The sequence below is a fragment of the Strix uralensis genome, chromosome 26, assembly GCF_047716275.1.
Source record: "Strix uralensis isolate ZFMK-TIS-50842 chromosome 26, bStrUra1, whole genome shotgun sequence".
Taxonomy (NCBI): Eukaryota; Metazoa; Chordata; class Aves; order Strigiformes; family Strigidae; genus Strix; species Strix uralensis.
The window spans coordinates 5,211,252-5,232,839 of record NC_133997.1 but is presented as its reverse complement, the minus strand read 5'-3'; the positions used below and the strand labels follow the sequence as shown (position 1 = coordinate 5,232,839).

Genomic DNA, 21,588 nt, shown 5'->3' with positions numbered 1-21,588 from the left:
CCAGCCCACACCATCCCACCAGGACACGTCACTGAATACCATGTGTGGACTCTCCTCCAGGTCTTCTCCTCTACTGGGACCCAAGAGTCCCTCATGCAGGTGCAAAGTGCAGGGGAGCACAACTCCAAGGTCCAAAAGACTCCCACAGCAACCACACTGCACACAGACACTAAAAACCCCAAGCAAGGTTACCGAAATGGCTGTGAAATGAAGATGTTCCTCACCCGGAAGCTGAGTTCAAGCCCAACATGGGCTTCTCCATGTCCCTTCTTCTCTGTTGCCCTCCTCTACCTCCATGAGGTGGGAAGGAGAGGGGCTGACCTGCAACTCATCACACTTTCACTAAGCTGCAAGCAACTCATCATCATGCCAACCTAATAATTTCCCAAGCGCATCCCAACTGGCCACACGGCAGGTAATTAGAGCCCACGGTCACCAGACATTCAGGAGAGTCAGCAGCGAGCCTCAGCGTGGGCTCCAGACATGCCCTGGGAAATTATGGGACCACGTGGGTTGTGCCAGCTCATCTCAGGATGAATGGCTTAATCAAAAGTAGAACTGACAATAGAACAGAAATTTTAGCTAAAGACCAGGCCACACAGGCCAGCTTGGTAGGAAATAAAGAAAATCAGAAATGTCAGCATTAGGTCTATACATTTGTGAGCCATCCAGATGATAATTTTACAGCAGTTTTTCCCTGACTTCCTACTCTGTTGCAAACCCCAACACAAGGCTAAATGGAGGTGTTTGAACGCTTAAAGACTTTTCACGTTCGCAGAAGAAAACCAGTGAGAGACAACCTTACGCCAACGTCCAGCTAGGGTGGAGGAAGAGGGCCACCGAAGAGCCAGAGGCAGAGAAAACCAGAAATACCTCCCTGGCTAAGGGAAGGATGCAGCTCCACACCATTTTTGTCATCTCTCCCCATTCGGCACTGGCAGACGAGCTCCTTGGTCACAGCAGAAGACCGGGGCCGTGGAGAGCAATTCTGAGCCATCTCTGCCAGCAACCTGTATTTGTTGCTCCCTTGAGTGGCTGCCTCAGACAGGCTTTGCTGTATTTTAGACCTGACATTACCCAGCAGGCAGTGAAAACTGGATACTCATTAACTTCACTGAGATGGGAGCAGTTCCTATAAAAGGTACTGAAACCATTCTAGCATTCGGTATGTGTCATTTAGCAAGACGCAGGGCTGTGATGTGTCCCTCTCGCTGTTTGGCGCTGTTTGTGTCCCTTTTCCCTCCAGTTTTATTTTTACACAGTGACATTTGGAAGAGAAAGCCGTGGAAAGCGGCGGTATTGGACACTCAATTCATTCCTGCTCCCTCGCTGTCACTTAGCAGAAAACATTCAGAAATTTAATATTTGATCTCGCTCCATCCTCCCCCTTCCCTTTGATCACCTCCTTTTTGTGCCTCTATCGCTCTCAGGACAAAGATGTGTAATAAATGGGAGACATGGGCTGAGGAGGGAGCGGGATCCAAGGCAAAGGCATGAATCAGATTTACAAATTACTTGCTACCCAAGATTTTGGCAGAGATGTTGAGAGATTTCTGTACTTCATGCTATTTCAGGCCAAATTTCCCGGAGAGGGACTCTCGGCTGGTTAACAGGGAGTTAAACAAGGCATAATAGAGGCAAATAGTTAACAGTTAATGAATTGCCAAATACTCAGCCAATGAGTCAGTGCTCAGCTTATAACCACAGCGTGGAGCCACCAGTAGCATCATCTACTGATGGATTTATACCAATCTACTACTAATATCTGCAATATGTTTCTAACATCTGCTAACCACTTATTAACTCCGTACAGACTCCTGAAGAGCTATCAATGAGTGTAACTTTAATAAGAAGGGTGACCCCGTTGCTAGCATCAGAACAGAAGCCGAAATCTCATTCAATCCACTTTTCTAGCTGGGCTTCTTCTCTCTGCCAGAAATCTCACGAGAGCATCGGGCAGGATCAGAGCGGCACATCCAAGGTCAGAGAGTCCCTAACCAGCCTTGACCTTGGGACTGCAAAGCCCCAGCCCCAAACTTCAAAGCAGTAATTGTGCATTAGGCTGCACATTCCTCCTATCTCCTCCGTGGCCACTACACAGTATATTCAACTTCCAACCATAAAAATAAAAAGTTCATTACGAGATCAAGCGCAGTGACCTCATTCGGCACACGCCAGCTTCACGTGTTAGAGCAGATATTTTACTCTTTCTATGTGAGAGGTGAAAAGTGTATGTTTAGGGAAGGCACCACAGTGAGAGGTGTCAGGAAGGACAGCACAGGAGTCAGATTTCCTTTCCCCAAAGGAAGTCATCCTCCTCCTCCACAGCCTGCTCACCTGCAGTCCCTCTCCACCTGAGAGCATGCACAGGGAGGAGGGAACGAGGCAGAACCCTGCTGCCTTCTCCTCACCCTTGCAGATGGTCCCTCCCTGGCACCCTGGATGTCAGCATAGCACACCGCCCTAACATCTTGAGTCATGATGTGCCAGCAGCACTCAGCAAAACGTGCTTAACAGCACGGTGGCTCCCCTTGCACGCTTGCAGAAGGACAATCCCCACTGTACAGATGGGGAAACTGAGGCACGCCAGTTCACAGTGGCCAGGTTTCCAGTGCCTGTGGTAAGCACGCTCCATTTCCAGCTCAGCTCTCAAGGTCAGGGAGGGAGCCAGCTCAATCCAAAGCCCAACTCCTCTATCCTTTGCAGCTCCACCACCTCCAGAGTCACACGCAATCTGCAAGCCAACGGATTTGGGTTCAAATCCCAAACTAACACAACTGTGCCCCAATGTCATGCCCGGAGGGGACCCTGTGCCAGCTTACCAAGGGAGGACACCCCACTTGCCCATCGTTACTCCTTCCAAAATAAATAGGTTTATCGTCACACAGTTGTTCAATCAGTCCAAAACGAGCTACTCTTATGGAAAAAACCAACCTGCGCCATGGCCAGTGCCACCGTCCCGCACTCCACAGAAAGGCTGCGGAGCTGTCGCTGTTTCAGGAGTCACTTTCTACATCCCAGCCGTTCAACATGACTCTGCCAACCTCCACCACCTGTTCTGCTTTCCCTGCTTTGGCCTCCACTGCTACAGCCCTCAGTAGTCAAAAAAATGCCCTGGCATTGCATGGATCCTTCCAGCGAGCAACGGGGTTTACAGCCTCCGCCGCGGCACCATCAGGCACGGCTGGCTGCAAAGCTAATGCATCGCCATACCGCCGCGTGGAGTAATGGACATTGCAGCACAAAATTAACGGTGCATCTGCTCCTCGCTGCAGACGCCGGAGAGAGTGGGCTGTAATTTCGTCTCTGATCCCCCAAATAATGTTTGTTGTCGTGCTGTAATCTTGGCAATCAATGTAACAGCTGAACAGATCGTTTCGGCTGAAATATTTGCTAAACACACTAAGACCTTGAAACCACACCTCAGCGTGTGCGTATTGTGTATGGAATTACATACTGAACTAAATAAGGACTGGATGGGGGGAGAAATGGTGAGAGTTGCCAGCCAATTAAAAAGCAAAAACAACACCAAGAAAAAAAAAAAAACCCTGCCATGTTTATCTCCAGCACCTTTCACCAGCCACATCTTATTGCATCTAAACCAGAAAAAACAAAGCTTTGAGCACACCACCATCCAAGATGTATCAACCAAAATGTGTATGCAAGGCTTTCAGGAGTGGAATTTAATAGTCACAGAAATCAATTGGCCAAACCAGCTGTACACATATTAACCTCCTGATGTCCCCCTGACTGAATGCTGCCTTCACTCATCTAACTATAAATAGGCTAAGCCACAAATTGTTTTTATTTGGGGAATTTAGTGAGAGTTGCTTTTTTATTTCTGTATTTAACCTACTTGAAATGCCAGCTTGGGAGACGAAAGCAGCAGATCTAGTGAAGACAAAGCCACAGGACACCACGTTATACTCATGGCCACGCTACCGACCAGCTACATGCCCTTCTGCAAGTCATGGCAAGCTAGTGTTTCCCTTCTTCCCCTCCAAGAGTTGTGTTTATTTGAACTTTCTGAAAGAAAGGCTGTGTCTTCTTACACATGCATACAACAGCTACGCTGCAGAACGCTCACCGTGGCTGGGATCTCTAGGCATTAATGTCTACAAGCATACAAGGTTTGGTTCAAAGCCATGCTGCATTTCACAACACCACGATCATCGCAATGTCCAAGGATATAGTTGAAATAACAAGGTCTTTGGGGACAAGAGAGAAAAGTTGGTCCTTTTTGGTCAAACTCTTGTGCTTCCAAGGTTTTGATTTCTTTGAGCACTGTGAAGCATTTGTATAAATTAGTGCAGACATCTGGTATACATCAAATTTGACAGGCCCAGAGTAAGTTCAAACTTCTGATCACAACATCCATCACAGCACTGAGCTATTTATCAACAATTGATTGAAACAAAGAGGGAGAACAAAACCTTTCACTTCAGTAATTGATACCTGAGGACTTACAAGATCAGACCCACCACCTCCTAAAGACTGCAGGTTGCACAGTTGTCTACCAAGACTTTACCCCGTTAAAGCACCTTGCCAAACATGGATCTTCACAAGACCTGACACCAAAGAAAGAGTAAAACCATCTCCTGGACCTGCTCAGGGAATGACCCCTTCTCCACCAGCCCAGCCACAACGCTGTAATACTCTTAAATACTGCAAAACCCTTCATCACCTTAATATAACTGGTAAATGGGGAAAGCTGGAAGATCAGAGCTGTTACTGATGAAAGTGGGGTCTGGGGTGCTGGATAACAGGGGTCACCCCCCTGCTCTGCCACAGCCTCCCGGCGAGACCTTGAGCACATCACACAATCTCCTTGGTCTCAGCTCCCAGCGGGGTCTGGATCTCCTTTAGGGGTGCTTTGGAGAAAGCACATTTGCAAGTCTGGGGAGCCAAGATAAGACAGCAAAAGGGGCAAAATCCTTTCAACGAGACCCAAGCAGCCTTTTAATCCTGCCAGCCCTGCCAGATCACAGCTGCTGAATCACAGCACTCTTGACTTGGACTCAAAAGAGAGAGTTTGGGGTCACTGGGCACCTCCGCAGCGACCTGTCAGGCTCGATTCCTTGGCTGTAACATCCCATCCATTTCTAAACATCTCATTCAATGGGGTTTCAACCATCTGCACTGCACAGGGACTAGTATCTTGCCCGGGCTGCAAATTTGGCTTGGATAAAACTGTCGGTAGCCAACGAGTGAAACCAAAGGGGCAACGGCTTGAAGCCAGGAGAGCCACAGCGGCACAAACGCCACCTCCACCGGTGCAGTTATCCCGGCGCCCGCGGGACCGTGAGCTTCCCTCCCAAAGGGAGATGAGGGAACCACTTTGCATGTCTTTATCACGCCACAGACTCTAATCTGGCAGCAGGAGCCAACCTGGCTTGCCTGGATCCCTCATGAAGATGCAAGCCTGCCAACCTGCTGAGAAGCGAGCGGCTGCCAGCGCTCCCAGCCTTGGCAGCTCTCCCAAGGTGGAGAAGCAATGGGCTTTCCCTGGAGGCACGAGGCAGACAAAGGAAGAACCATGCTTCCTACAAGACGTGTGTGGTCCTTGCCAGGGGACACGTGTCCCCAACAATTCCCTGGTCTTGGCACACGACTCCAAGGAAGCCAGTACGCAACCTCGTTGCAGCAGGGCTCGTGGAAGCCATGTGTGCCAAACATGGAAAGGAAAAACATTGTTTTCCCTTTTAAAAAAATTAATTTAGTCATTTTCCGTACATTTGCTAATTACTCGTCAGCATTTCTAATGAAGGTGCTGTGCTGGGCACTGGGAGACCAAGGGAGTTTCTGCAAAAAATCAAACGTTGAGCAAGTCCTGCGTTTACCAAGGGATAGGCAGCTTCAAAGCTTTCCCTTCCACTTAGATTTTAAGCACTTCTACAAAAGCGCATTGATTTTGGGTTAAATTGACTGATTTTATTCATAGCTGGTTCATATAGTGTATTCAAAAGACAAATTGTACGAGACTGCAAGCTATGGATCAGCTCTGATAATTCAGAGTCCTCTTTCCTCTTTTTTTTTTCTTTTTTTTTTGTTCTAAATATTTTCCATGCTTATAATTTGCTATTATTTGGCCCCTGCCTGGACAGAAAAGGCATTTTCACAGTATGGGAGCCTTTCTTTGAAGGAAGGGTATTATATTTTAATGCCAATTACAACAGAAGTAAAAATCAGACATCCCTGCAACTCTTTAGAGCTCCTGCATAGGAAATAGCCTATTTGGGGAGGGGATGTGTATTTTGTTCATATACATTATATTTATGCAGATAGTTTATTGACTCCAATTTAGTTGAAATATATAATAAACATGTGTATCAAGCACTAAACACTTGTAACAAAGATCAGCTCTAATCCCTCAGGTGCACTGCTGTAGCTGTTAAGAGAAGTGCTGTATGAATACTCTTTAAATATGTAACATGCCAGGAATATTTAAGGCTATTGCATATTAGGCACAAGGCAGCAAGCCCAGGAGAGCCAACGATGCTGCCAGGTGCCTTTGGACACGGAGGAGGGAGGATCAGCTTCCGCCACCCCACCGCAGGTCACCATAAAGGTCCCAAAACATACACCCAGGCTGATTTCAGTACATCCCCTCCCATGCCACAGCTGGCCAGCTGCAAACAGCTGGACGCAAAGCGAAGCACGGATGCGACACCTTACCCCAAACAAACCGTGGCGGGAGTCTGGGCAGCCCAATTGCCGTGACTCGGTTTCCCCCATGATGAAAAGGGGGATGCTAAAAGCCACCAGTGAGAGGAATTCAAGGGGGAATTGTTTGCAGAATGCATCTGAGGTGTTAAATATCAGCTGCTAAATTAACATCTGCGTCATCGCTTATAACCCCGTTAACTTTGGTTACATTAGATACATCCTTGCAGCAACAACATAAGCCTAAAATGGCAGCATCACTCAACCCCATGTCATGAAAGGCTGTGAGATCCATTCTTTGAACTAGAAAGAAAAGAAACCTAAACTATCAAACTTCTTTCTCTAAAAAAAAAAACCCAAAGGTTTGGTGATCCCAAAATATTTCCTGCATCTAAACCACCAGGTTGTTTCAAGGAAGGAGAAGAAATTAACCACTTCAAAAGATGTTGAAGCACAAAAACATGCAGAGCATTCGATTCAAAGGCCCATCACAGAGTTTCCTTCTGTTTTATTTAAACCTTTTGGGAATATATTTAAATAGATGAAATCAAAACAAAACAGTGGGGTTTGCAGGAGAAGGGGTTGAGCTCCCCCCCGCCTTTTTTTTTTTTTTAAGGAATTTTGCCATCCAGCAAATGAGCAGAAAAATGTGTTATTCACCAAGCTCTGCTCAATGCGCAGAATAATAACAAATAAATAAATAAAAGGAGAAAGAGTGCATGAATCTGAACAGATAATGAGAGCCTGGTGGTGACGAACTAAGGGGGGATGCAGGACAAACCACCACTGAGAATCGGTGTAGGGAACAGGAGCCGGCGCCGTGCCAGCACACGCGCTCCCCGACGGGTGCCAAGGAATTAGGAACATCTCCTGCAGATCAGCATTTCCAGTGAAATTATTCGTGTCACAGCCCAAACACGGAGGCTTGAAAAGAGGGGGAAATAGGCCACAGAGGGCAGAGCGCGAGGTCAGGAATGCTGCTCCTTTTGCTGAATTTCCTACTGATCTGATATTACAGAAGTAGATACATTGAGAAAAAAAAAAAAATAAAGCATCCCAAATCTCTCAGCACCACAAATATAATTAATTATCAGCAGCTAACCCCTATAAGTAGCTACCTTACATAAGAGCTACAACTCTTGAACAGGAGATGGGATTTGGACCAATCTAGGAGCACAGACACTTTCTTTTTCCCTTGAAGTCAAATTCTCGAGCGTCTCCTCTTCCCCAACAGGCCAAATCCCACAACCACTTTTCAACACATCCCGGCACCTGCTGCCGCAGTTTGCAGACAGAGAAAGAGCAGATGCCAGGCACGTCTCAAAAGCAGGCTCTTCTGTTATCATTTCAGGGCATCCGATGCTACTAATTGATACACAGTAATACTCTCATTTACTCAGCAGCAAGCTGAGGCGTTGATAATTGATGGATTGGTTTGCCTTTGATGATCTGCAAAATTAAAAGCCCTAACCCTGCAAGATACTGAGTACCCCACATAAGAGCCTGCAAACTCTCAAGCCCCCACTGCAGTCAAGCAGAGGGAAAAGGCACTCATGACCGAGCAGGATTGGATCTTAATTCAACAGCCCCCATGACTCTGTGTAACTCTATCTATTAATATGGATTTAATTGTGGTTTTCTATTTTATCATTGTCAAATGAAATGAAATTAGGAAGAAGGAGTTGCAGGTCCTCCAGGGAGCATCTACATTTCCAGCCCCAGAGGGCTTTTGCTTCTGGGAGATGGCAAATAGGCAACAACAATTGCAACAAGACATCTCTCTCTGCTCCTTTTTGATAAAGATTTGCGACAAAATAAAACCCACAAAGCTGAGGGGACTGCAGGCATTGCATTCTACTACGCCAGTCTTTGAAATGCCTTCCTCTCCTACCCAGTTCCACCACGTTTTTCTGAGAGGAGATGGTTTATTCCAGCCCAGCCTTCCTAGGACGTGGCTTGGAGAACATCAAGTGAAATGCACACAGAGTTGTCTCAACAAGCCAGTCATCAAGTCTTTTTCTCCCAGCACATTCAGCAAGCTGAACGGTTAGTTACAGAAAAAGGGAGAATATCTGGCCACGCTGACATTAATCAAGACAGGATTTCTCTTATGATTTTTACAGATTTCTGACCTAATGTTGCCCACACGTCAGCAACATCAGATTCACAAGGTCAAGGAGACGTATGCTTGAAGGATGACAGTTATATGGCTCCTCTCAGACTTGCACTGTCAGTCAATCCATACTCTCTCTCAATACATTATTGCTTCTTCCGAAATGACTCCCCCATTTGCAAGTGATGATTAGCACTCTAATCTTGGCATAATTACTCCTGCGTCTCAATTCACACCAAAAAAAAAATAGGGGGGAAGAGCAATAAGGAGTCGATATCCCACTGTCATGCCACCGTTTCAGAGCCAGCTGCCTACGAGACAAGTCACGATGGCAGTCCTGTCCAACTGCTTGTGAACAATGTCACAAGGAACTGAAGAGGACACTGCCATCTGCATATATTCACCTCATTACTGTCTCACCAGCTCAAGTCACCGTGGCTTATCAGGTTTTAAGATGCGGTAAGGTCATCGCTACCGAAGTTCTCCTATTCATGTCCCAGCATTTGTTCTAGCTTATTTCTATCTAGATTCTCATATTATTGCCATTAAATTATGATAATTTAAGCATCCTGCATTCTGGGCAAAGCAGACAGAGATACCCAGTCAGGATGCCTGCCAGAAACATGGGCTGGCTGCACCTTCTGAGTATCTCTTAATTATCTCTTTCTCTTTCTAATGGGGAAAGGTCTGAGCTCAGGTGAGTGCTCCCTGCTCTCTTCTATTTGATTCAATTCTACGGCTCATGAAATATGCTCCCACTTCCTTCGAAGGACAAACGAAATGAAACAGCCTCTTGGAAGGAGACAAACGATGGAAGACATGGGTGAAGACATAATTCAAGACACTTTGGGAAAGTCAGATGGTGATTTTGAAAGGTACCCAAGGAATTAATCCAGGAACAGAAGTAACAGGAAAATAAGTCAATTAATTCACTGAAGCACTGCGTGGAACTGTGACTAGAGGTCTGCTGCAAGGAGTGCCCAGGGGAGGCTGAAAGGCACTGTGGAGCAGAGGGATGCCACATTTTCAAGAAAGGGGCTGAAAGGTGGATTTGCCATGCATACAGGGGGGATGTGGAACTGGAACGGCACTGAGGCAGCTGGCAAGAGCCACCAAGAATTACCCTTTCCTCTCCCTTTGGTGAACATCCACCTGGGGTCTGAAGGGAGATATCTTGGATGGTGGTAGCTGGTAGCACTATGTCTACGTAACAGCAACTGCAAAGGACTATGACTTGTCTTTCAAGGACCTACATGTAACTGATGCAGGACAAAGGGGATCTCTATGAGGTAGGAAAAAACATGGGTGCTGCAAAGTTGATGGGAGAAGTCAAAAGAAATTTGGCAGAGAGGTGGGCGGACAGGAGGAGTGTCTTCAGAGCAGCTGCTGTGAGCAACCATCACCCCTGGAAAAGTCCTCCACAAGCACTAAGTTTGACCATCATTGTGGGGAGGAAAAAGCAACACTTGGGGTCAATGTTGGCCAACTCTTGTCCCTAGAGACCCCTGGAGATACTGGACTCTCCCCAGGGCCAGAAGTGGGCCATCTCCAACAGCACAGAGCAGCAGCCCTTGCCAAAGATTTTAGTGGAAACCACTTTAACTCCCTTTGTTTGCTCTTTGAGGTTACCCATAGCCCCAGCAGGGACCACAGAGGACGTCTATCTAAAGCACCGACTGAAGCCGGAGGTAATTAAGTACAAGGGGCCTCCCATTGTCAGCGTTGTGACTCTGTTTTGGCAGCCAGCTCCAGCAGAGCAGAAGAGGGAAGATTTGATTTTAATCACACAGATTTCAGGTTTTATTTTGCTCATTAAAATTTCTGATAAGGATTTAGTCTGACATTATGCAGTATTTTGGAAGAGGATGTGTGGCAGTGGGGGGGATGGAAAGGACTGCATTTCCTTGTGATAAGAAGATCTTTCTCTCTCCCTATGACAGACACAAGGATATGAGCAGGTGTTATTTCAAAGGGAAAGGATTTGGGGGGAAGAGGAGAGCAGGAGGGAATCGTCCACACCAAATCAAGGATCTAAACCTCGGATTACAGAGAAAAAAGATCCAAAGTCTGAGATTACGTACCCCATTTCAGAGCCACCTCCCAGAACTCACAGATCAGATACTCTCCTAATGCATTTTCAGGCCCCATCAGAGGGAAGTGAGCATTTTAACTGGCAGAACAAAACCAGAGATTTCCAGAGCCTCCCAACCTCCTCATGTCCCTTAAGAAATTGCTCCAGAAACAGGCTGGCACTCACCACACAGCTGTCTCCTGGCGAGGGGAAAAAGGACAGAGCATGGGAAATGAAATCATCGCAATTTCACTCCTTTCTGGAGCATCCTCAAATACTTTGGTGAAGAGGAAGGGTAACAGCTTGGACAGGGGAGGGAGCAATTCACCATTGCCCAGGAGTCCCTTGTTTGTTTGTTGATTAGGAACCAGCAAACGAAGGCAATTTGCCTCCTAGTTCTTCAGCTAGCTTTATACAAATGCTACTTTAACACCTACTAAGCATTATTCATCAAGAACAAGAAGTCTGTGTGAACCCAAAATCACCTGAGCAAGAGAATAAATTAGCAAATGGTGAGCTTCACCTGTGCTAGCTATTGCCAAGCATTTGAATTTGTACCCATAAACACAAAAGCATTTTGAAACAAGATGGATTTCTTTGTCCCTAGAGGATGTGTTGCTGCTCTTTTAATAAGCCTTAAACCAAGCAAGTTCTGCAGTGTGAATTGCGCAGAAGATGAGATGAGCTTTTAACTGCGGTTCCCTGTGCGCTCTCAGTCTGTGTACCCACCATCCAGAAGCCAGGCAGGAGATCTGGGGAAGGAGCAGAAATCTGTGAAACAGATTGAAACTAAATCTATGAAATACCCAGTAATTCCCACCAAACCAAGGGCAGCCAGAATGACAACGGCAACAAGTACTCAGCCAAACATTTCAAGCATAGCTGAAGGGCTTGTGCCAGTGAAGGATCACACAGGTTCCTGGTGCATTTACACCAGCACCCAGAGCAATAAAATACCACTGCAAAAGGGGTTTCACAGGTTCATCACTGCCAACCACCCCACAGAAGCATTATTTTGCAACCAGTCCCTGCTTGGACCTCCCCTCGACATTGACTGTGCCACAGCTGTGGGTGAGGTGCTGCAGTTACCATGCTCAGAAGACAAAGAAAATAACACAAAGACAATCATTCATGTATTTTTAACTTCTAATGGAAATCAGTGGCTGGGAATGAGCGGAAGCACACATCTTAAGTGCAGTCAACTCTCAAGAGTCCAGAAATTCATCCTGGGTGCCAGTAAGGGAATCACTTTGTTTAACGTGCTAGATACAACGCACAACTGCCCAGCACTGGCTCCATTCTCCAGCCCCATCCATCAGGTGGTCCCTGGGGTGCTTCAAGCCCCTCCCCAGTACCCATTAAGGGAGTCATTTCTAAGTGAAAAATCAATGATGAGGTTTGGGCTGAGACCCAACCCACCCCAGCAGGCATGGCACATCATGGGGGGCCACAGACATAGGGGGGGGGAAAAAAAAAAAGGCAATCTGCCTCCCACACATGGAATCCTGAGCAGGACCCTGGAGTCACTGCAGGGCCACCTCCCCCAGCAGTGAGGGCACCTCTTCTCAGGTGCTGCAACTCATTTATTAGATCTCTCCTCTCTTTTCTCTCCCACCTTCCACTGTCTTTATTATCTTTTTTTTTTTAACCAAAGGGAAAAGAAAGAAAAGGAAATCTCTCCACCACAATAGCGTGTCAGGCTCCTATCATTTTCAAACCCTCCTCTCCCCTCCCTTTCAACTCTCCTTACTTAGCAGAGAATTTTCCTTCATTAAAATTAAGCCTCATTTCAGGCTCATCTTCTTTTCTCTCTCCTCTTCTCCAAATTGAATGGAACGTGATCTCCATCAACCTGGCTTCCCCTCCCTCTCCTCTCGCTTTCATAACCAAACCTTCCTCACCATGAAAAAATTACCCTACCAGCTGTCCTCCCCATCCTCTCCTCTTGCTACTTCGCTGCAGGCAGACCAGCCCCACTGAAGGCAACAGCTTTTCTCCCAGGAGCCTGCATGACTCCCCCCTTCCCTCTCCCCCTACATCTACCACTTTCAGCTCATTCTCTTTAATTGGGAGGTATTTTCTCTTACATAATGGAATGAGACCTTCTCCCTTCCGTATTTTCTCACGGCTGTTTTCACCTGCCTTAATACGCCTGCTTTCTCTCCTGGAAAGTAGCAGGAGCGGATCTGGGGGGACCCCTTCCATTAACCCGTACCCTTGGTGTCCCCTCGCAGGAAAACCACCAGACAGTGTCAGCGGGACTTTCTCCTCCCCTCCAGGTTCCCGGGAACACGTGGCACCACTGGATGGTTAACAACTGCTTGCAACTGCCTTCAAAGACATCTTGGAGAGGATGCCCAATGATATCTGCACGTCCAGCCCGGCCAGACAGACTGCCCCTTTGCTCCATGGCCAATGCTCAGCAGGGATGCTCTTCTTCCCTCCCTCCTTCTTCCCAACACCATTTTCTCTTCCTTGCTCAAGCTTTTTCTCCACCAAAAAACGTATTTAACATTCTCTGACACTCAAGGCCAGCCGGCTCGTTAGCTCTGCTACACCTGGATCAGGATCTGGAGACAAATTGCTGCTTCATTATAGGAGCTGAGGCTCTAATCCATTTTTTTTCAGGCTGTTTAACTTGTAAGGACAACAGATGGATACAGGGCTGCATAATGCAGACTCCTTAAGATCCATCACACAGTCTTGGAAGTGCAAAAACACAAGGCTGAGGAATGTGAAACTAGAGCAGATCTTACAGCGGTCACCTTAAATTAGGCACAAGGAGAAAATGTGCCAAGACTAGAACTGGACTGAAACTGCCAACCTGTTTTACTGAAGATTAGAGGAAAAACAACCTTTTTTCCTCCACATCCCACAAAGTCATTGAAGTTTTTTGCTTCTCTCTCTTCAGTGAAAAAGAACAAGCAAAATGTCGAGTAAAAAATTAGCTAAGAAATGAACATAATGCTACTTTATTTTAGTTAAGAAGGGATGGTGTGCAAAAGCCACAGTCTGAAAAACATCAGGTTTTGCTTTCTGATTTTTCACAAAGACAACTGGCAACCCTGGACTATGCAAGAACTTCCAGCAAATGTATTCATTTTGGTCATAAAGAGACTTTCTGGCAGTGGGGGGAAAAAAAAAAGAAAATAAAGACATGTTCTAGCTTAGAAAACATCCAGCTCAATCTTCCTTTCAGCATCCATCTCGGACAAGAGCTGAACTCAGAGATCTCACATGGTGGGGGAGGCTCTCTGCTCCCTGTCCCCCCCAGATGTGCAGAGCAGCACATCTGCTGACCCTGCTTTCGCCTGTGAAGAGCCCCCAAGACCTGGAGGTGACTGTCCCGGTGCTTTGATCCACCAGAAGTGCACGTAGATACCTACAGGGTGAGTATGGTATCTATAGGGAGCGGTGCCCTCCGCCAACGCCTGCGCCCTCGCCAAAATCCAGCACGCCCCAGCCTCTGCCAAGCCAGAACACAGCAGCGGCACACACGGCGAACACCCTCTCCTTACAAGACTGGGGAAAGGTGCCATGTAGGTTGACTGAATTTCTGAATCATCAGCCGTGGAGAGGCATTTTCACTCCTCCATCAGTTTAACTGCTACCTACCAGCAGCAGAAGGTGACTGCTGATGGCCTGGGAGCGCTCATTTTCCCCCACTGAATGCAATTGTTTAGATGACAAGCCTGCGAATGCTGCAATTTCTCAGGTCTTCAAACACTTAATTCATCTCAGAGGTGATACTGAAACTGCAGGTTGGCATTTACCCTGGTACCACCAGCTCCTCCTTTGCTCCAACCAAGCCCAGGGGCTCCCAAAACAAATCAGTGCCCGGCTGGCAAGTGCCCTGCCTCGGGGCAATGCCGCCCTCTTGCTGGAGCAGATACTGGGGACATTTGTACCCTCCTGGGGTACCAGCAAGCCTTGGCAACAAGGCTGCTCACGCAAGGATGGGCAACCATCCTTCCCAAAGGCAGCAAAGCCCCCTGGATCACCCCACTTTTGCAGAGGAAACCTTGGACACCCACCCCAACACACTGGTTTAGGGATTTGCCCGGACAATGGAAGGACAGCAGCTCCTGCCCAGGGGCAAGCAGATGAATAAGCACAAGACTCACTATTTAACACACACAATAAAGCATCCCCGCTGCCGGCATGTAGGTTCACTCGGCATTTGTTCACGTTTCCCGCTTCTTGGACTCTCTCCTGGTCCCTCTCACAGCTTGGAGGCAATAACTTGCCTTCTTATCTGACCCAGAAGGACAGCCAGCTGTCAGCACACAAACATGGCCTTTGTTTATCCTAAAATGAAAGCTCAGTTAATTAAAACCAGAAATCACTTTCTCTTATCTACAGCCTCTGGCCTATGTGCAGCGGGCAGGAGGCTCCCCGACCACGCTCGCCCCCCCGAGCTGCAGAACAGCCCTGACACATGCTGTCCCGATAACCCTGCCGGCGCCTGTTGCGTCCTCCTCTGGGATGCGTTCCTGGGAGATGGGAATTTTTAGGGCAGCCAAGAGCATCTCCGTGCTCCCGGGTGGGTTAACGCCACTCAGCGCTTTCCCATTCCCTTGACTGCAGAGCTTACGTGAAGTGAGTTTCACGGTCTTGGGGCGCTGGGTTTGCAATCCTGGGGTGATAAAACTGACACCACAACTGACCCCTGGCAGCATTTCGCTCAGCCCCACACAAAGATCTCACCCTCTTTTTCTCAGCAGCCTGAAGCTGGCTGTCACCTGGGCAGGCAGCAAACAGGCAAGAGCCCCCATCACTGAGGCAGGGGGGCTGCTGCCCACATCCAGGGCCACCCCCCCGCCCAGTCACCACGGCTCCGGGCATGCTGGAAGCCCTCGCCAGCAGCAATCATGGTTATGCAAGGCAACAGCTTGATAGAGTGCTGGTTCTGCATGCTGAAAATTGAAAGCGATCGACTTCCACCTTGCGCGTAAGGCAGAGAAAATCACATTCAACTCATTGAGAGGCTTCAACAGCAGAAAGATTGATCAACTTGATGAGAAGTGACTCTCTCTCTCTGCCATCCTCCTATCCCCCCGCCCTCCTCTCCTGTTGATACCAGTTTCAGTGCAAACAAGGCAGCCGAGGGCCAGGAAAGGAGCCCACTTGTTGATAGCTGGGGAGCACAGGGGATGCAGGTCTGAGATGCTGCTGGTACCCGGTTCCCTGCCTGGGGGTGGCAGTTCTCCCTGGGAGCCTCTTCCAGAACCCACCCACGAGTCTTGGCAAAGCCTCTCTGATGGGTAGGACACAGGTTTGGGCAACACGGAGCTCTCGCCTGAGTGGCACAAATAACTGAGCAGTGCAGGGGTCCAAATGGGTCACCACAGGGTAGTGGTGCCTCCCACCACATGTATAGATGGTACCAAACCAACCATGCCTCGTGCCCCTCCCAGACACAGAGCACCCCTCACGCCATCACACATCAGCCCTGCCAATCTCACCCCAAGGATTCAGTAAAAGCAGCAGAAAAGCATATTATCCATCCCAGGGTCGATTCTCTGCCAGGCAGGGAGGGTGCAACAGTTCAAGCTTTACTGAACCGCAAAACATATTTGGTGACGGACACTAACATACCTGGGTATCACAGAAGATGGAGCTGGGGGCTGCAGGTCGCTCTGGGGAGGTGAGGAGGATGCCCAGGGTGCCCCCACCTCCCTTTGGCTGGCTGCCCGCACGCAGGCTGCTCCCTCCCTTCCCTCTCGCCTCAACCCGGCACTCGTCACTTTGCCATTTACACGTGTCACAGCAAAATCTTTCTCATTAAGTGGAAATTGAATTTCGTTAATTAAAGCAAAAGAAATCAATTAACCTTATCAGCAAACAGGAGCCATTTGAAACGGAATAAGGAAAACGCTTCTCTCCCTCTCACCCCAAGCCTTCCCTCGACGCTCGGAGCCGTGCATGGGCAGCACACCGTGGGCTGCAAACAAGCGAGATGGGAGCCTGCATGGAAGGTGGGGAACCGCTGACGAGAGGAACCGGAGAGGAAAGGGATTTCAAAGCAATTAACACCCCCAAGATTTACCATCAGGTTGACAAGCTCTCAGAGTAGCCATCACTCAAACGTAAGGATTCAATTAATTTTTTTTTCCCCCTCTCCCCGTAACTCCCCCGGTAGCTTTGCAGTGAGTAGCAGAATGACTCCAGTGAGGATGGAAGATTTAAAATCAAACAGAGCAGGGTTATTTTAAAGGAGATAAAAGCATAGTTTCTGTGTGTCCCCCAACCGCCAACGTTTGTTTTTTCTTCCTTTGCTGTACGCCTCATTGGCACAGCTCAGAAACGCAGCCATTTTGTAACTACCCCTGGATATTTGTGTGTGCTCATTTTCTTTTACATCTTGCAGAACCTTAATCCCAGACTCGAGTCTCGCAGGGAAAGGCCTGCTAGTCTGTGATGCTTGGTCCATGCTAATTGACGGAGTGGCCCCAGCACAGGGACTGGCATTGCCTCTGCCAGAAGACCTGTCCCTAGTAGATGTGGTGGTGGTGATGTGAGACAGGGGAACACAGGACACCCCACCCTGAGCACACTTTTAACCTGATTAAGATCCCTAGTCAACATATTGCTTCTTTTTTCTTTTTTTTCCTCCAGTCACGTGGAACAGGCTTTATTCACAGCTTCCCCACAGCAAGTTGAGTCTGTGAGACCACGTGCTTTACAACCCAACCCTCTGCAAAGGGCTAGGTGGGAAGGAGGGAAGCTTATCACTGCTTCCCGTGGGCAAGGATGCTCCAGAGAAGAGCTGACATTCAGACTGCTGGTGGAAATCTGCAGTCTGAGCATGAGTCTCTCTTCCAACCCAGGCAGATGATCTCAGCCCTTCGCTGCTTAAGGTTGTCTCTTGGGGTGGAACTTTCCACCCAAATCTGTTCTGGCCAATCCTCTATCTCAAAAAGCCTAAGCTGAAGGAGTCCTTTAATATCTCGGTCTCTCTATGCAATAAAAACATTGCAATAATAATAGCTCCTGTTGAGCACCCCTGATCTATAGAGATCCAGGCACTTTAGAAAGGAGTAAAGCTATTATATTGAGGGGACACAGGAGAGAAAAAAAACAGGGAAATATAAGGATTTGCACAAGGAACTCAGCAACCCAGGCACCATACAGCCCCAATCTCTCAAACCTCCCTCCGAGGGCTGAGCTTACAGCCTGGAAAGCAAAGGTACAGCACCCAAAAAGCAGCCAGGCTGCAGAGGTGAGCGAGTCAGAGCAGTGCCCACAGAGAGCAGATGCTGAGAGCAGGGAAAGGGGTTTCAGAAAGCAGGTGAAATGCTCCCTGCTTTTTTCTGTGACCCTGAAAACAGTGCCTTCAAGGCTGGATATGCACTCTCCCATTTCAGGGAGGAAAAGGAGACAGAGGCAAGCGCCCCCCCCCACCACTTCCACAGCCCCCAAGAGTTGTCCCCTTCCATCACCTCCCACAGCCTCTGATCTTCCCCAAATCCAACCTCCTCCTCACATGCACCCCAAACCACAGGATCTAGGGGAGGTCCCCTGAGGACACCCAGCTCAGAGAAACCTTTCAATTATTATTTGTGTTCTCCCCTTCCTCTCTCCCTGAAGTGCCAGCTGGCTGCAAGAAACCCTCAGATAACCAGGGAGTGGGTTAGAAAGACCTACCATCACAGCAAGTAGCCAGAAAACCTCCACACCACGCCAAAGGTACCTTACTACAGTCTCCACACTGCTCTCACCTGCACCCATTAAATACTCAGCAGCCATCTTGCAAACCACTCCCTCCTGTACACAATTAACTAATTACATGCAGCTGGGTAAATCAGCACTACCCCAGGGAACACACACTCATGGAGGTCAATCATTTAAGAGTAAACGCCCACCTTCTCCCAGATGGTGAACAAATACTCATTCCCTGCAGCCATCAATTTTGACAGCAAACTCTAGAAAAACTTCTCCTGTACCAGCCTAATGAATCAGGTAGCTTCATGCAAACCCTGAGCCTAAGGATGGAAGGAGGAGATGGAGGAGATCTCCCTGGGTGATTCAGTTTTTTTCCACACACCAGGATGCTCAGATCTAGTAGGTGAGATGCTCCTCCTGGGACCAGGAGGACCAGCAGACCAAGGAGTTAGCAGAGAGGCCTTTCCCATAGGCATCTCATCAGTATGAGGAACGCTACTTCGGGTGCAGGGCCAAACCAGCGTGTGTTTTCAGCAGCGCAGACAAAAGTAGGGAAGAAAAAGATGCAAATATCTCAGGAATGTGCCCGGCAGCCTTTTGTGCGAGCACATTAGAATACAATACAAATGTGACTAAAAAAGACTCAACAGAATAAATACCGCACTTATAATAGGCCTCAGAGAGAGAAAGAGATTTAATGGCAACATATTAAATGTAAATCAACACAAAAGGTAACTGGGAAGGGAAGAGATATACCAGCTTAGGGATTATAGCACAAAGCTGAAATATTTACTCACGAGATTAAGGCACTTATAGGAAATGAAATATTGTCCTTTTGTAATAATTCAATCCCTCGCCTTTATCCAGGAGGATTGGACATATCAAGCTATTTTAGAGATGCAGACATAAATTCACACCTATTATTAGCAGAGGGATGTGGACCTGGTGCCTGCATCTGTCATGGCTGCTCTACAAGAACTCAATGTTTTCCAGGGAAAACTCATCTTAAAGCAACCACTGCCTCCACATCCATACTGAGAGCCAGCAGCACCAGAGCTGCAGTGACCAGAGATGCTGGGCTGCCTGGACAAACCAGAAGATAACTGCTGGCTGTTTTGGGGGGGATCTTTCCTCCCCACAACTCTCATCCATCCAACACATCCTGGGGTCTACGGACCTGCTGGTCCACCAGCTGCTCTCCTGGGCAGTTGGGTCTGGAGGATGCTAAGGGCTGAGAGCGAGATTGTTCCTTGCAGGGTAGGTGAACACCATCACCTCAATCCTCAGTGCCTCAGTTTCCACATCTGCAGCTTGGGCGTATTTCCCTGCTGCATAAGAAGCTTTGGGGCTATTAGCCAAAACATGCTTGAGAAATGCAATATATCATCACCACACATGTTATCTCCCAGTTTACCGTATTTTTTTTTTCAGGCAAAAATAAGTTTTAACGACTCAATTGCATTTCCAGGTGCCAGGCAGAGCTGGCAGGCAATAAAAAAGACAATCTTCTGATTTTTCAACTGCAGAGCTTTTCCTAAACTAGATACCTCAGCGACTTGTATGGCCCCAATCAGTAAAGAATCTTTAGCACCTCACAATCTTTAATAGACTTGTCCTCCGCAAACCCCTTGTGAGGTAGGAAAGGGCTATTATCTCCTTTATACAGGTAGGGAACATCGGCTAGAAATAGTCTGCCCACGGCATTGTCTCGCTGCATTGGAGACCTGCCCACAAAAAAACTTAAGTGGGGCACTGCCAGGCAGCTAGCCTGAGCTGCTGCGGCCAGGCTTTTGCAGCCTGCGGAGAACTTAGTGCTGCCAAACCTAAAGACTTCCTCATGGCTGAAATGGCCAGTTTAAAGTGAAAAAAAAACAAACAAAACAAACATCAAACAAAAAAAAAACAAAAACAAAAAAAAAAACCACCAAAACAAAAAAACCCCAAACACCACAACAGAAAAAAACAGAGGGAGAAAAAAGAAAAAAGGAGGAGAAAAAAAGAAAAAGAAAAAAAATATTGGCTAAAGTCAAACAAGAAGTATTCACCATCCTTTAAAACAGAGAGGCAGGAAAGACAGACCTCCCCCCAGTGCTGTCTCCTAGATGTGCTGGAGAGCCCGGTCAGCACAGCACAGCTCACATCTTGGAGAAACATCTCTTTTCCTGCATTATTTTTTTAATAACCAGCTCCTGGTGGAGAAAAGTATATTGGCATTAAAGTGCTGCTGCTGCATGCTCGGGGGAGCGAGCCCAGACGGGGTAACGGGAGCATTAGGAGAGCTAATGGTATAGCAACGCTGTGTGCACTAAAATCAGCCTCCAGTTAAAAGCTCCCAAGTTAATTCTGGCTGACGATCAACACGCCACCGCAACGGCCTCTTCAGATGCCACGTCTGCAGATGTCCCCTCCGGTGCAGCTAACCCAGAGCATCACACAGCGCTGAAGTGGTTAATGCCATTTCGAGTGCACGGGGAAGCTGATAGACATAGTCCCACTCTGCTCTTTATTTAATAATAATTATCCGGATAGTAAACGCGACCCTGCTGTTTTGCTCACTTAAATTTTTTTGTTTCCCCAGCTATGGCAGTGTCACTTCTCCCGAGGCAGCCTCCCCCACTTCGCAGAGTTAAATTGCATTCTGATTCTATTAAATGGTACTAAATGTCTTCGAAATCAAAGAGCAAATATAATTTAAGTGCCATTTGGGTCTTCCCACAGGTTCTCAGCTGTTCACTCAGCAACCAACCTGTAGAAAGCTGCCTGGTGACAGGGGTATAGTTTAAAAGGAAGCACACAGCCAGTATATACAATACAATTCCCTTCTACAACGTGTCCTTTATGAAAATTCACAATGCACCGTGGTTACAGCTTAAAACAATACCACTGCTATAATAAGAAGAGAGGAGGAGGAGGAGGGGAGAGTGAAGACAACCAGTGCAGCCAGGGCAGGAGGGCTGGTAACAGTGGCTTGCATTGTGGCATCGGGATGGGTGCGCGCCCGTGCCGGGAAAGGGAGGCTGAAAAAAAAGTAGAAACCCTGCAAATCTCACCTGGATCCAGAGCTCAGCATGATGCC

At 47.8% G+C, this 21,588-nt stretch overlaps 1 protein-coding gene across 2 annotated transcripts in view; it reads right to left on the bottom strand.

Annotated features, from left to right (window-relative positions):
• OPCML (opioid binding protein/cell adhesion molecule like) overlaps positions 1-21,588 on the bottom strand; it is a 300,615-nt gene that overhangs the window by 233,460 nt on the left and 45,567 nt on the right. The window lies entirely within an intron of this gene.